Source organism: Pleurodeles waltl, chromosome 8, assembly GCF_031143425.1.
Source record: "Pleurodeles waltl isolate 20211129_DDA chromosome 8, aPleWal1.hap1.20221129, whole genome shotgun sequence".
In the NCBI taxonomy this organism is placed as follows: domain Eukaryota; kingdom Metazoa; phylum Chordata; class Amphibia; order Caudata; family Salamandridae; genus Pleurodeles; species Pleurodeles waltl.
The window spans coordinates 271,743,470-271,760,754 of NC_090447.1; the positions used below are offsets into that span (position 1 = coordinate 271,743,470).

General features: G+C 42.3%; 1 protein-coding gene across 3 annotated transcripts in view; it reads right to left on the reverse strand.

The window, feature by feature from the left end:
• Positions 1–17,285, reverse strand: part of ROBO1 (roundabout guidance receptor 1) — a 1,423,180-nt gene that overhangs the window by 387,889 nt on the left and 1,018,006 nt on the right. The window lies entirely within an intron of this gene.

Genomic DNA, 17,285 nt, shown 5'->3' on the forward strand with positions numbered 1-17,285 from the left:
TTGAACACTGTCTTATCCTTGAAAAGGCCATTAGTTCCTCATGCAGTGGATTCCAAGACCCACGGGGATTTTAGTAACTGCCCTGGGGTAGAATGACATTTTTCTTCGTTCTTGTTAGCTAAAGTTTGTCAATGAGGATAACTGTACTCTTGAACTTGATGTGGAATGTGAGCGCTCTCTTAATCTCTTTTCAGCTATGATGGAAGCACAGCTTGTAGAAATTAAATGTAATTTTAAATTCAAGTGGTTGTGTTTATCTTGCATCGTAAATGGTTCTCATTCAAGAAGGTGCCATTCGGGGTCACACCATGGCTCCTTATGCTAGCCTGGTATACAAGAGAAATTAAGAAAATTGGCGGGCTGCTCAAATTACTGATGTGTCTCATTAGAGACGGGGGAAAATCCCAAGTTACATTATATTTATAATGTTGAAAGGAAGAAACTCTGTTCTCCTGTTCCTTCCAACACCAAACAAATATTTACAGGCCACGTTCAAACAGTCAAGAGTTGACTGGAACTGCAGGTTTGAGGTTTGGGAAACATTGTGCATTAATCCACGTAGAACTGTTTAAAGGCAATAAAATCCTGAAAGATTATGTGTGTATTTTAGATCACTAATTGTACATTTTATGCCTTTTTCGATAGCATGTAAAACACACACATAAAATCGCTTGATTCATGGACTGAGGCTGTCCTCTGAATTCATATTAAGGCATTTGAAGTAGGTATGTTTTCAGCTAGTAAGCATCCTGATAAGTTATATCCTTGTAAGCTATCTTGAGAAGATTCCAATACCAGACAATATAATATTTCAGTAGCCAAACAAACTCATGGCCAGTCTTTGAAGACTGAACCAGGAAGCAATATAAGGCCTTAACCTCTGAACACGGGACCTGATAAACCATGTTCTTGTTACACTGGACTGGATTTTAGTTGTCAGGTTTAAAATGAAGGTCCTCTGCTCCATCCATAAAGTTGACAGTGGCAAAGGCCCTGCTTACCTGCAGAAAGAGACCTGTTGCTATGCCCTACCCAGAGCCTTTTTTCAATGTCAGCCCATCAGATCAACAAACTATAATTCAAGAGAATGAAACCTGGGGAGAGATGATTGGGTGTACAAGGTCCTCGACTCTGGAACAGTTTCAGGCCGTAACTGAGATCTGAATCCAACCACGTGTTGAACAGAAAATCGTTGTAATCTTACCCTTCTAACTTTCTTTTAACTGCAATTAATTCAGTAAAGGGGTTTCAAATTCTTAAAGATGTTTATTTACAGCCTCAGCTCCACGCCTTTGCTTCTACTAACTCTGAAAGGGATTGAAAGCAAGCTGAGACACGTAGATATTTTTAGAATGTCCCAATAAATTAATGTTTAAACTGGTTTTTGAACAGGACAATTGGTGGAATATTCCACCAATACTCTCATGAAGGAAGGGAAAAAAGGAGTGAGGGTCTTCCATCGCATCAAGTGCAGTATGGACCATAACAAAGCGATCCTAAACACTTATTCAAACAAGTGGATTCAAGTTTCTCCCTTCTAAGTAAATTATGGTAATTCTTCCTGACGTTATTGTGCACTGGTTTTTATTCCCCAGTCCAGCACTAGAAGATATACCAAACTCTGAATACTGCTGGAAAAAGTTGCGGATGATCCACTCAAAGGCAGAAGAAAACATCTTAAAATCAATCACCTGCCAACTACGGGATTTATGCCTTTAGAAAAAATGGGAAGCATCAACTGAACCCTTAGTCAAAAGGCTACCTTGGGTCACTCTGTCATTACATAGGTTCTTATTGCTGTAAGAAGATTATGTACAGTCATTTGTTTTCAATGAAGTTCAAGCTTTGTTAAACAACGCTGCATCTTACTAGAATGATTGTCGACCACTTCATAAGGTCATCCACCATTTCATATGGATAAGGGGTTTCAAAGATGCAAATGACAGACCACAAACTTTGTTTGCAAAATAATTTTCCTTTAATATATTTGCCAGTATCCAGAAATTAGGCCCAAAGATGTTATATGCTGATGAATAGTTTAAAAGTCAACGCTCTTCTTTTTATTAAAATTTACAGACAAAGCAAAATAATTTTGTTTTGTGAGGCCTCCCTGAAACAGGATAACTTCTTTAAAATGTTACAGAAATGAATACAAAACTAGAACTCTAGACATTGTTACACAGATTCAAAATTAAATATTGTACAACAAATGTATTTTTCTGAATGTCATTTGCACAGATGTTTTCTTACAAAAACTTTAGGGCTGCTTTTTTCACACACAGTAACATAAAATTGAGCATGCTAAGCATACAAACAGAAACATTGATGAATCGCTAATCAAACGGCAACACTATAATTTCAACTGCACAACTTACTCTACAGCAAGCACCTCCAGGTCCTAGGGCATTTCACACCGATTAATAATGTAACTCAAAGGGACAACCAAAATACTTTAAACACAACCTGTTCCTCCTAAAGGGGTTTACAGGGCCAAGCCATCCCAGTGACATTATACATTTCACTGCATGTGAAAGTGTAAAGCGAGGGTAACATAAATCTGGATTAAAAGTCCTTTGAAATGGTCCTTTAATGTTGGTGGGGCTTGGGCTAATGAGATGAGATTGAGCTATGACACAGAGTGCAGGTAATTTGCATAGCAAATCATTTAAAGGGGCCAGAAAAGTACTGTCCCTCATGGATGAAAGAGATGGTAGACAGACACAAGAAATTATATAAAATGAATGAAGAAAATTTCCTAAACAATTCTCCAAGCCTCTTTCAACAAAATTGTGATTGTCACTCAACAACCCAAACCTATAACAGTTCCATCATCCTTTGGCCCTCCTAGTCAAGAATCAAACTACTAAGCCTAATCTATTAATGAATATGTTGAAAATCACCTAAATCCTAATAGAATCTTTCCATCACCAGGCACAAAAGAGTTTATCACGACTGTGGCATCACACATCCCTCAGCTGTAGACCATGTCCTTCTACTGGCATCCAGCACTCCAACAATGAAACGTGCAATAATAAACATCTTGGAAAAGCTCAAACAGCTGCTCGAAAGGGAATTATTAATTGAAATCTATTCTTAACTAAACAAACACAAACAAGGCCTTAAGAGAGTGAGGAAACAGCAACTCCAGGACTAGAGAGAATCCCATACCTTAAACACAGTCATCTGTTAGGACTGAGACAGTGAAAAATGATTGATGCTACTACACTGTCAAATTTAAGAGTTGACCTCTGTTTAGTGGTCAGTAGAGCAGCGCTGATCCTCCTTTGCTTCGCGGAAGCCCACTACATCACAGTAAACCAAGTGACCCTGCTTGAATACTGGTGATTTTGAAAGTGAAATTTGTGTGTCACCATGGACTACATCCATTCCGATCTCACAAATTTTAACCAATAATTTAAGTACTCTTTGGCGCACCAAGAAAAATGCAATCTCCATTGTACTTAGAATGCTGCCTGTCACTTCTACTGCTGAAGATATACAAGGAGCCTTATAAAAAATGATAGAAATATCTATCTTTTTTGTATTCCACTGTTTATCTAGAATGCCTTTGCCAATGAAGACTTAGGATGCTTGACAGATAACTTATTTGAGCGCATAATTAACATACAGGGGAAAAACAACAAAGTTTAATATAGTGAAGTTAAGAAACATAAAGATGTTGAGAACTTGGGGCATCAAGATCATAATTGTGGCACTTGTGAATGACTTTGTGTAAGCAAGAGATGTTCTGAATCTTTGTACCATAAGTTGAAATGAGTTACAACGTCTGAAACCTCTTTAAGTGTCAGTAATAAGGGAGCCGTTCTGAAACATGGCAATTCCAGATGGACCCACACACCAAGTCAAACTAGAGCAGTGGTGATGGTCTAGGCGTTTTTTCAGGCTATACAAACATAAAATGCATTTAGATGCGAAATTCTAATTTGAAATCGCTCAAATACTCAGAGCTACATCCAAAATTTTGGCAAGGACCACACCTTCCTGGAACCATATTGGACACCGCTGGACAATAGCAGGGAACCAACAGCTCTCATTATTAAAGAATGCCAGGAACAAATACAGCTCTGGGTGAAAGCTACAATTTCTCAGACCGAGTTAAAAAGGGGTACTTTGCCAGGCATCTTTTTAAAGAAACAAAGAAACATTCTTCCCTTAAAATAGTCATATTCCCTGAGGGAAAGTCACAATGAAATTAACTTCCCACTCAGCATACTGAGCATTCACCTACACCTGACATGGCAGGTTTACCCTCAACTTGAAGAATATAAGAATTAACATCTGTTATCACCCGCCCTCCCTAGAATTAACTGGCTCCTGGTGCCTAAATGATCATCTGACTTCAAGTAAGGTTTTTCTCCTTCGAGTGATATTCTGTAAAGTCAACCTGAGGGCACTGGATCTGGGAGCAAAACTATAACTCCCTTATAACACACATGTCTTCAACACAGCCCGTGCCTGACCGGACTCAGCCACATACACATAATGTCAAATCTTTTGTTCTAGAGTGCCATTATGTTAGATTAGATGTTTGGCACTTTAAAAAATGACATAAAAACATATATACTTATTAGTTGGGCAGTGACATATTTTATAATAATCTATGTGTAATCAGTTTAATGATCATAGGACTTAAAACTCAACCCTGATTATGAGATTTTGTAACATGGTAATGAATCTCTGAATTTAATTTCTATCGACTAGGAGATCATGGGAAATCCCCCGTTGCTTGGAGGAAGTGATTGGTTTGGAGGCAAATTCACTTGTGAAACTTCTTGTGCTGCGGCATCTCATTTGTGGAGGACATTCAATCAGGGAATTTCGTCTACGGAATTAGTACCAACTCCATTTGCGGGAGGATTTTATAGGGACACCCAAATCTAGGTTGAGTCCTTCCTCTTTCACTGCTACTGCCCACCAACAGGTTGAAATCCCGCCTGCCTATTCATCAATGATTTGAAAGACCGAGTCAGTGGCCATTCCCAGAGAATAGTCATTAGGTGAACAGAATGAATCTTAATGCTCAAGCACATCAGAAGGACTAGATTTGTGTCTTAAGGCAGCGGGGAGGGAGAGGGTCCTCATCTCCCTTTAGAAGTCCTGTGGGCTAGAAGTGATGGAGGGCCAGAGAGGGTGGTGACAGCTGCACCACTATTTCAGAGACTGGTATCATCAGCTGAGACACTGCAGCCATGGACTAGGAGATCCCATTACCTTTTAACCTTGGCAGACCCAGGGCTCGTAAATCAGGCTTCCTCCCTGAATAAACATTATAAAAACTCGGAATGCCCTGTCTATAGGCTCTTAGCACATCCTGCAGACTGATCGTGTGTACTATTGTGCACATTTCAGTTTACAGGTAGTTTCCCATTGTCTTTGGGACGTGCTGTGTCAGCTATTAACAGCTTTGTGAAATACACTATCTAATCTGGACAGGAATAGGGAGATAAGATCCTAACCCAAGGAAAGATACTGTAATAAGAGAGCCACAGTTACAATGCATGTGCGAGCAACAGTCAAAGCAGCCAGTAACGAAAAGGACGATATAGACTCTGAAGGACTGACTTTTTGAAAATGCTTTTAAACTCATGCGAAGGAGCTACACTACTGAAGGCACCAGCTTAGCCAGGAGGGAATCCTCTTATTAAGTAACTTGCATTGTTTGAACTCTTAGTTAGAATTGGTCAACAACTATTAGGTTTTTTTTTTTATACGGGACTGTCTCAGTGTGAACCATAACAGGCACATTACACAGAAAGCATTCTACCAAAGAGGAAATTGGCACTATTGATAGGTAATGGATTTTTACTGTTACCCAAATTACTGATACTCATTTCACCGACCTCGCAAGGATTAAAAACTAAGCCAACTCCCAATGGTCTGAATATTTTTTTATCGGGTCAAACACGGATCCCTACATAGGATATATTAGTCCACTGAGCTACCAGACCCAGCAGTGTACCACAGGTTTAAGAAAGAAAACATTAACTATTATGAAGAGTGGCGGTGGGCATCAGGTCATGCATGTGAATGATCAACGATGTCTTGTGCAGTACAATCGTATATGGGCATGATATGTGAGAACCATCTGTATAGCTAATGCAAGCATAGAAAGACGGAATAATGCAAAACTGCCCATAGTCACATTTGAAAAAGAACTGCAAAAGGGGCAGCATCTTGTCCGATTTAGTTGTGTTGCAAATGTTAGCTTTGTTAGGCACTGAAAAATACGTGGGTAGCAATTAATCAAAAGATTCTATCACACACAAGAGTTTTCAATTTCTACAATTGAAGGATTTATTTTTTTTGGTGACACTGTTGTGCTGTAAAAACACATTAGATCCACTGTGTGGCCATTGATTTTGGACCCATTGCAATAGTTGACTCTACGTGGAAAACAGATGTCTTGAATCAGTAGCTAGAAAATATATGGAGGGGTGCACTGAACTTCTGCGTAAAGCTGTGGCACATATTATTTTTAAATACTCCTTTAATGAAGCCCCTGGATGTTGCAGCTGAAGATTCATCCACAGATGCGAGTAAATACTATTGTCATCTGTACAGATACTCTCTCTGCCCTCAGTTTGCACTTTCTGACACACCGATGACCAGATTGCTAAAATATGCTCAGACGAAGATCGAAGACTTTCCATACTATCCTGTCTCCGGGGATGGACTGACCACTCTGTCATTCAGCCATTTCCCCACAGTGCCTGCAGGATAGGGGATGCCTCGGGGCAGGATGGAGTGCCATAACACAAACGTACCTCATGGCCCCGTTCTAGTTTGGCCCACTTCTAGTGTGCGGCAGCCAGTTTGCACATTTTTGCCAGGGCTGGTTTTGGTTTCTATTCCGGCACTGCCTGTGTCCGCAAGTCCATGAGTCTGGTTCCAGTGGATCACAGACAGAGGATTTGGCAAAGCCTGATGTCTCCCTAGTCAGGTCTTGGAAAGAAAAAATGATTAACTATCCTAGCACTGGCAAATCTGGAAAAACATACAATTAAAGATATTATATTTATGTATTGAAACTAGGAACTGTACCTCAATAGCAGGTGAACTGTCCTTCTAGGCTTAAAGGGGAAAATAAGTTTATTCTTGAAATGTTTAAGATATTGTATTTTGATCCGGGGGTAAGGAACTGAGGATGTTTCTGCTTCTCTTGCCTGCCGCTGAGCCGGGTGGTTTCACAGCCCACTAAAGTAAACTGAGTGACATGATGAGCAAGGAAGTTTGTTTTACGTGTTAAAAACATAACTTATTTTAATAGTGGAAGAGAGACACTGTCCCGCGCCAGCCCTTCCAGCGGATAAAACGGCCATGTAATGTTTTAGTGCTCCCACGTTATTGCCTTTAAAAGTGAGAGATTTCTGATTTAGTGCCCGGGGCCACGGCTGGAAACTTAATCCTACAAAAACTTCATTCATTCGGGGGACCAGGTGTCTTGCATTCCCAGAACTTAATTTCTCAACTGTGGCCGCTGCGGCCCTGAGAAGGGTGGACCTTTCATTCCTAAATAAACAAAAATAACTCAGTCGTGGAAATGTCCTTAGAGCTAGCTCCCTGCTCGTTTCAAAAGGGGCGAAAAGACGCCCGGTTTCCTCAGATATTTCGGTTTCGGAGTATACAGAAAGTGGTCGTATGTGGCCTCACTAATGTAGGGTTATTCAGAGAGGAGCCTGGTCTGGCGTGGCATCAAGGGGTAGCAATGAATGGAATGGGGGACTCCACAGAGAGGCGTAACGTAGCATGAAAGCCACGACGAACAATGGCCACCAGCGAGCATAATTTGCTGGGGGACAAGGGAGGCCCTGCAGAGCGGGCAACGCTGACCAAAACCGTGAAGAGAAGACGGCGTTGCGCACTTTCCAAAACCGCTGGCTGGATGGAAGCAGTCGAGCTTCCGACTGGAATGCGAGCTCTGCTCGTCCATCACGTTTGCGGTGCATCAAAGCTGACCACTTTCCTGGCCGGGCCCTCGCCTTAATCAGAAGCTGCTGCCGTGGCGCGGGCCGCAGATCACGTGGGCACGGCAGCTCCGCGTGGCTTTCATGTACGTGCCCTGCCAGCCGCCGCCCACTTTCAACTCGCTGCTCTCGCGCCCCTGGAGCCGAGATAACGTGTCCTCGCGAAGCGGGCTGACCCCTAGTTCACTTCACAGCTTGACACTTCAACACTTTAAACAGACGTCAATACCTGTCCCCACGGCCTCTTTCTGGACTCCCCTGCGGGCTGGCATCAGCAAACAACAATGCCAACTGGCTCCTCACTTTGATAAACAGGCTCGCCTCGATATTTGTGGAAGTTATGCAGTGTGCATTGAGTTTGACTCATATGCCTTCCTTTAGAGCTTGGGACAGTATCAAACTATCTCAAACAAGAATGGATACCGTGGGATCATTCCAGATACATAGAATAATGCCAGACCTGGGCCGAATATGTGCATCCTGTTGGGCTCTCGATGCCCTTTCAAACTCGTTCTTGTTCTTTATTATTATTATTACTATTTTTTTTAACTTTCGTATAGTGCTCCCAATTGCGGTGGGCGACGTCAAGTGGTTTACATAAATTAATATATATTATCGAATGGGTAGAGGGGCGCCATCTTGACCTTTTAAGTACTAACAATAAGGAAATAAAATACAAACATTTCAGAAGATTATAACAGAAAAAGGGCACGTGGAGACACTCCCAGAGTGAAGTCCGAGTTGACACCACATCGCGGAACCCAGTTGAGGAGGTTGATGCAGCGGTGCAACATTAGAAACCGTGCGGTGTAACTGAAGTTAACTTTCAGGGTGTTTGAATACGATTATAAAGAGCATCACACCCACAGACAGGTGGGTCATACCATTAGGTGGGTAAACTGAAAGCAGTTTATTGGAAGCAACATGCACGTGGTGACTATGTGGCACAGACTGGCTCAGTCACAGGAAGATAAACTCCCAGCAGTCAGCAAGCAGAGACTTAGATGTTGCCTGTAGAAAGGGCCCTACTGAAGGAACAACATAAACCATCTTTCAACAAGGGACTTCTGTATTGACACAGTGTAATTTCAATTCATTGCCTGAGTTGATAGGAGGGGACCTTCCAAGCGAGGTGAGGGAGCCGAAGAGAAAAACACCACACACAATTAAAGCCCAAAACCATACATATTTTGGTTTGGGAAATATTTTCAAAACTTACAGTGAAACAACAAGTTAAGGTTTGAAAACAAATTAAACATTTGCATTAATATAAAATATATACATCTAAATTGGCAAAGCAAACCATAACTTCCCATTGTATCACCCTCCCAAGTCCTAATAACTCGTTTCCTGGTTGACCTCCCAACTGGCCCCCTTTGGCATCACAAAATTCAGATCCCTTGCCAGAACCACAGCGGCTACTGGTACATTCTTAAAGAATACTGTCTGCTCCCTAACCAGCCCTTTAGTGACTCAATCCATGCCAAACACATCTTTCTGGGGACCCCCTGACACTCTTTAGGGAAATATGCATGGGCAAACAGGCCATAACTTGGTGCCCCGGCACAAGTCCCACCTCCCCTCTTCCTCTGGGCGTTACTATGGAGGACACTTGAAGGGCTAGTAGCAGGGGCTTAAGCACTACCCCACTTCTCTTCTTCAGCTACCTGGTACTGCTAGAGCTCCAATGCTCATGCCTGGGGTAAAACAACCAATTTTGAGAACTCAACTGAAAGTGCACAGTGGTCCAGAGAGGTAGAAGACGATGGGGTATCCAAGTGAATAAATATACTGCTTTCCCATTTAGCTCACAATTAAGACCCAATCACCTCACAGCCACCCATAGCTGATTGCAGTGTCCTCTACTACCTATCAAGAGCTAACTTAAAAGAGTTCCAACCTCAGCCCACCAACCAAAATTCAAAAAGTGCACCACACCATTTCTGCTGGACAAACCCTCCCTACAGCAGAACACATGCACACCTCAATGTGGGATGTGCTTTGTGGCAATGCCTACACAACAATAAACCTATAATCTGCCACTCAAATGAGAGACTAGAGTGAGAACAACAGACCAAAAATCAGGATGTGTACTTATGACCATTGGGATACTGTGGGGAAAAAACTTACCTCAGAGGGCATAAAACATAAACATTGACAAATCTAGTAGGTCTCTGCTTTTAGATGCCAGGCAGTGTAGCTAAATTTAAAAAAACAGCAAACAAACAAAGCCTTTGACACAGCTGCCCACATCATTTTGTAAGCACATGCACCACGCATGCATGTGCCTACGTAATGTTGCAAATGTGCAGTTTTTTTCTTTTTAGTTACAAATCTGATTTGGATAGCCAACTAAAAAGAGTAAATACGTACAAAAGAGATTTTTTTTTACTAACTTGACGAACGGGAGGAGTGGAAATGAAACAGTGGACGGCAAATGGCAAGGCAACAAGGAGGATGGTGGATAGATGCTGAAGCAACACAAGAGGGGATGGAAAAACAACAGAAGGGATGACAGGAAAGCAAGAGCTGAAGGAAAGCAACACAGATGGCACAGGTAGGGGAGGCAATGGGGAGAAGCATACAGTAAGTGCAAGAAGGATGAGGATGGGAAGAATTAGTCTGCAACAGGGACACAACAACACAGAGTGCAGGGAGAAAGACACACATGAGGGAGATTTTTAAAAACATATGCACTCAAAATGAGTGCTTCACATAAAAAAGTAGTGCAGGAAAACCAACCAGAGGTAGCAGCGGTGCCAGCCAATCAAAGATACTGTAAAGAGGAAATACTCTGTGGGAGGGACAAACACAAGATTGGTGAGTTGGGACAAAAATAAGAAGCAGGCAAATGAGAGTGACAGAGAAAGCCAAGCAACGGTAAACAAAGGGCGGACTCCTCTGATGTTGCCAAGCTAAAATATGCCTCGGAACAGACAGCACATGCACTGTTTACTAGGCTCGACCAGAAACACAAATGAACTATGAAGCAAGATTTACTATGTGACAAAGGGCCAGATGTATCAAATTATTTTACCCATTCTGTGTCTATGGGAAAATGCTTTAGTACATATGGCCCAAAATTTGGGTTATGCATAGTAACCTGCAGCACAGAGGAAACTGAGTGAGTGTGATTCGAACATGTGAGGTGAACATACAGTTCTAATGAGTTATATTCATCTCTTCGTGTATGGTGAAAGGACTTGTGTCACCTATCTGCAGTCTGCCTGCCCGGCTCTTGTACCATACATATATAGCTGTTTTACATTAAAAACTTGAAACCACAATCATTTGGGGATAGCTGTTTGCAATGCAGCACTTAAAGTGCAGTGTCCTCTAGTGTTCCCTAGCATCCTTCTGTCACAGCTGCACAATGCAGAGCTGCAAAATAGCGAGGCTACCTAGACTTCACACTGCTTCATGCCTCGTTCTTCCTTTCTCACTAATGCAGGTTCCTTTCCATCCATGCTTTCTTCATCGTCACTGTGTTCCTGACTTTCTCTTCCACCTTCTTTGTCTTTTTTTTTCTTTAGTTGTGTCTTAGTCAAAATCTAATGATGAAAATAAGTGCCTGTTCCCAAAAGAGAGTGCCTGTGGGCACCACCTGCAATCACAGTCACAAAGTAAGCACTGTAGTGAGATTAAACGCTGTTACAAAAATATTCTAGTAAAATAACATTTTGTTGCACGTAGTTTCCACAAAGATCCAGTAAAAGATTGTTAAATAGCTGCTCAGACCGACACACACATTCAAAGACAATGCAATTTTCAGACATTTTTAGTCATGTGGAGTCCATATAACAAATATGTTGAGCAGTGTGGTGCTCATACATCTGCTACCAGTAAACCCCTGTTAGTAAGACACCATCTTTAATCTCTAGGGATGATAAAATGGCCCTGCATGTATAAACACAGATCAAGCCGCTAATGGCCATTAATCCCTGTATCTCTTTAGTAATCCCTTCTTCCTCCTTATATTATCACACTGACACTACTTTAAATACTAAAAATAATCTGTATTCCGGACACACTTCACATCAGAGAACAAAACAGCTCCAAAAGAGGGCATGCCATTTTTGTTAATCGCCTCTCTTTATCTGATTTTCTCATGTATAAATACAGGAAATCAAACCTACATCTCTCAGGGATATTTTATAATTGTAGACACGCTCCACTCTGTTTGCAGTTTGTCTCTGTGGTGTAGCAGACATACTTTGAAATAACTGCAACAGAAAGCCTGTCAACCACCAGAACAAACACACTCATATGCACTAGATGTGGTGGATGGCCCACGAAAACACGTACAACATCCTCACCTTCTGCAGAGTTTTATTACTGATGGATCTAAACCAAGCCCCAAGCTGGGGTACACCCACGTTTTGGCCTCACTAATTCCCTTAAAGAGCCAAAGACACTGTAATAACCTGAAACAGTGTCACTTTGAAAGGCTTTGTCAGTCAAAGACAGGTGCTAGAAGTGCCCAACATCCGGTGTGGAGCTTGTCACTGTGATGTAATATGCCTCGTTTGGAAACAGAACAAAATGGGAGACCGTAACAAACAGTTAATAAGCAGCACAGTCTGTATGTGACAGCCAAAGACATGTTTATTTAGATATGTGGTGGGTTTTGTGGTTCTGTAAAGTGCTACATTTTGCTGCTTTGGTGGGTAATAAGCATTTTGAAGAGTGCTGCTTGGAAGTGGGTCACCAATAGAACTGTTCAGTTCAGGAGTCAAGCGCGGAGGCGGTGAAGAAGCAGTGCTGACATTTGCCTCTATTGATTGGAACTGTCCCATGAGCCTGAAGGAACAATGTTAAAGCATAGCGTGAGTGGATTGACAATTTCTGGCGCATGTGATGAGGTCAGCAAGTGGCCTAAAGCCAGAAACAGGCATCTGATTGGCAAGATGAACCATGACAATCAATGGGATCTGTAAGACTGCCTGGGATATGATTGGGGGGTCTCCAGAGTCTTGACTGATTGAAGCTAAACTAACCACATACTTGGATGAAGAGATGTACTTTCCATACTCAAAAATGCAAGGGGGGGCTACACATGTGCTGTATTGCTCACATAGTAATGTAGAGAGTGTACTTTTCCAAGAGCACATTTGTTGTTGCAGAATACCTTAGGTTATTCACCAACTAAACACACAAACCATTGCTGTGATCCAATTAGTGAGATAATGGTTAATTTGATCAGGGTTCAACTATTCACTTGTACACACTGATAAATGCTGCCAGTATCTGTGCGCACACAGTTGTCAGACTGCACAATTTACTAGTGCTTGTTGGTTCACATAGCCAACATTAAAAAGGTAATCCCTTTTACCCTCCTTGCGCCATTTAACTTAGTAAGTGAAGTAGAATTAAGTGATAAAAGACACCTGCTCAGTAAAACACACACACTTAGCATTTTCCTGAAGCCCACTTCCTTTCAAAGCCATACGCAGTGCTTATGACAAAACAATACAATGTCTCATCACTGCAATTTAAATTAGCAAAACTCAACATGGCGCCAATACAGTGTTGAAGATTGAGACACAGATGTCAAAAGTACCATACTGCTTCTTTACAAGCCAAATCTACAGACTGAATATGCTGTCAATGTGATATTGATTGAGGGGAGCCCATTTGTCATCTGACTAATCACTCAACAGGTGAACCTGAGGCAAGGGAAGGTGTAGCAGAATTATTTTAAATGTATCATAGTTAGAGGGTATGCTCCATGATCACCATACGGACGGCAGGATCTAATGTGTTACATCAGCTACGGACGTATGGACATCACAACCAAATTGTAGCTAGGTGGGGAGAGTGAGGCACATGCACATAACAGAAAAGGTCTTGGCCTAAACTGACAAATTCCACTTGTTCCCACACTCACCTATGTCTAGTGATGGTCTAGGGGAAAATCTTCAAGGTTCTATATGAGCAATGTGATGTTCCAAGTCATGGGCATGACATCAAAGATCTCTACACCCACAGAAACTATGATGTACTTGGGTAAAGCCCATCTGGTCAAGTCCTCTGATCCTTGAAAAAACTGTTTATAACGTGCAACCAATGCAGCCTGATGTGGGGGTACTGGCAGATAATATGGTATATATCATCAGTCAGGCATCATCAGACTGGTGATGAAGTAGTGCACAAAGCAAAAAAAACAAAGCAACAGGAATTATTCATTTATACACCAAAGATCTGCAACAACACTCTCATTAACATAAAGACTGCCCCCACCATGTTCCACTACAAGAAGGAGCTGAAGACACGCCCCTTTAAAGAACGCTGCATCACAACTAAGTTACCATCTCCTTCCACTCTGTGGACCCAGCATCCCTACCAATTACTTGCTGACTGTGCCTCTGCCTGTGACGCTGTACTGCACTCTAATGCTTTTCTGGTAGGTTGCAGTATACAAATAACACATACATACAATCACACACCAGCGTCATTACATGACATTATAGCCCATTTTGTACTTCTAATGTTGATACATGCTTTTGCTTAAAATTCCAAATCTACTGACACACAAACCCCTCAGTACTGACGAAAAACATGACTGTCAGCACTGGTGCTTTTTTCCACCTCAGTTGAGAGATACAGAATGTTACCATCAAAATATGTATTTACCATACATGTGCCACATAATGGGGGTTATTCTAACTTTGGAGGAGTGTTAATCCGTCCCAAAAGTGACGGTAAAGTGACGGATATACCACCAGCCGTATTACGAGTTCCCTAGGATATAATGAACTCGTAATACGGCTGGTGGTAAATCCGTCACTTTTCCGTCACTTTTGGGACGGATTAACACCTCCTCCAAAGTTAGAATAACCCCCAATGTGTTTTATGTTATTGTGTGTGTGCAGGTACAAAAAATTTGAACTGAAACAATTTATAAAGCAGATATTGATAACTAACAGTGATGCAGTTTGGACTACATATACAAAATATGTCTGGTTATAGTTTGGGCTACATATACAAAATATGGCTACTTATAAGGGGATAGTGGGTGAGACAAGATACTACAATAGAACAAGTACACGAGATACAGGCATCGAAAGGGTTGCCCAGGATGCTAGAGGAAGGAGAGGACAACCTATGTATACCATGTGGGAGGACACGTTGCAACTCTGCGGGCAGTTAAGATCAACATAATTTTTAGGTGACATTAACCGGGCTCTACATTATGGAAATAATTGCCTTGAATGCTTGCAGAAGGGAAGCTCTGCATTTTGCAGTGTCCATTCCAGAGCGGATGCACGGGGGCGGGGCAGGCAGAGTGACAGGAGTGAAAAAGGGTGAAGGATAGTCAGGGCACAAGAGAAGGGTTAAGTAGGTGGGGTCCAAGATCTGGTAGAAGAAAAAATGAGAGTTTGTTGGCAAAGAAAGGCGAGCTTGGACCATGGCTTTGAAGAACCACGTGAGAAAGTCAACATGAGCTGTAACTAATAGGGCTAGGCCCCAAATTTATGAAGAAACATCATCCACAATACCCTGGTCCTGATGCAAATGGTGGGCGGAAGTGAAGCTCTGCATGACGTAAAGTGTCTCCAGCCCTCTAATGATAAAAAAACAGAATTCAGCGGAAAGACACTAGCAGGCTTCTTTTGATGCATGTCACCCACATCACACTGGTGAAACATAAACTGGATTACATGCATCTGTGATTGCTGCTCGTATTTGACTTGTCTGTCTTTGACTGACAAATCACGATGAAGTGACACTGCCTAGAAATTGCTAAATTATCAGGTGTGTTTGCTTAGAATCTCTCAAGCAAAACAGCTGGTGTTTCCACAGCTTGAGTTAGCATATTCACAACTTCTGGGGAGAAATATCATGAAAATAGAGATTAGCTGCTGTGCATTATGTGAAATTACATTGGAATTCTATCTTTCTTGCAACATGATGTATGGGATGAATTAGGAGTCAGATATTGGCATTTTACAAGAGACTCCTGTTACAGCTCCTCAGGGCGCGTGGAGACAGCAGAGAGGCTGCAACGGTGACCTCCTGGGGGCCTGCATACATTACATCTCAACAGGTCAAAGGTCACCCAGCCCGTAGGACACTGGGAAAAACGCTGCAGATTATTTGGGAGATAGCTAGCTAGATAAACACAGAAGAGGAAGCGACGGGTGCTGGGAGGGGTCACGCAGGACACAATGATTTACCACCCATCACCACTCTGCAATGGGGCAATTATGCCCCTCTCGCTAATTTCATCTTCAAAGAAGGCGTCTAGCATTCAGCCATCTTCTCGAGTGATTTCCTTCCCATGTGTCCTTTCAGGGAAGGACCCCCATTATCTACGCTTCCCAGAGGCAGGCGGCTTCGCACGGTGTAGGAAGGGGGAGATTTCCTGCCATCTTCCTGCATAAAATAGGCTTTAATTACAACCTTAAGAAACATGAAAGAACTGCTGAACGGGCTGCTGGAGCTCCAGACTCAGCTCCCAGCAGACACGACCTCACGGGAAATCAAAGCAGGGTTGTCGCGTCCCCCTCCCACCAAATCCCCAAGACACGCGCAAAGCGTAAGTGCTGATAGGCAATAAGGAGCATTGTCCGTGAGTAAAGCCCCCCTGATCTCGCGGGAGCCTTCTACAGTTCGAGCGTTGCATAGAAAGGGTGTTGATACAGCGCTTCCATTCCTCGTGCTAGGCCCAAGGCACTTAAGCGCGTCTACATCTCTAACGAGCATCCGAGAACCAGCCGCTACAACTTAAGTCAAATTCGCCACTCCTCTTCACATACAGGAATCAGAGTTTTCATGCAGTGTTGACATTTAAAATGTGATCCGAGCATTTACTATGACAAACTGTGTTATCTGTGACCAAATCTTCAAAGTCTGAGTGTGTGTAATGGGTGCATTTCACAAACAGTGTCTTAAAACATAGCAGATTTTATTAGGAATCTCCCACTTAATCCAATACCTCACTCTCCATTTTCCTCCTAAATTTCTTTTAATTTCGGGGACCACAGGGTCGCGTTCCTTGCCCATCCCATTGCTAAAGGTCTGTATAAAGGGTGGCCAGTCTTAGCGCTCCATTAGCCTTGATATTCATGTGGCGGCCCTCAAGGGACCTCTTCTTTATTTCAGGAACACTGCAAAGTAATCTGTAATTAACAGCACCCCGTGGGGTGCCTGGGCTGTGTGGTCCAAATCCATTCCCAAAACACGCATGCACACTACTTTACCGACCTAAGGCGTTGCGAACTGTTGTGCGCGCAAAATCGACACTTTAACAGATTATAAAACCTACATTGAATTAAGCGTCAGAAAGTGCTCAGAAAA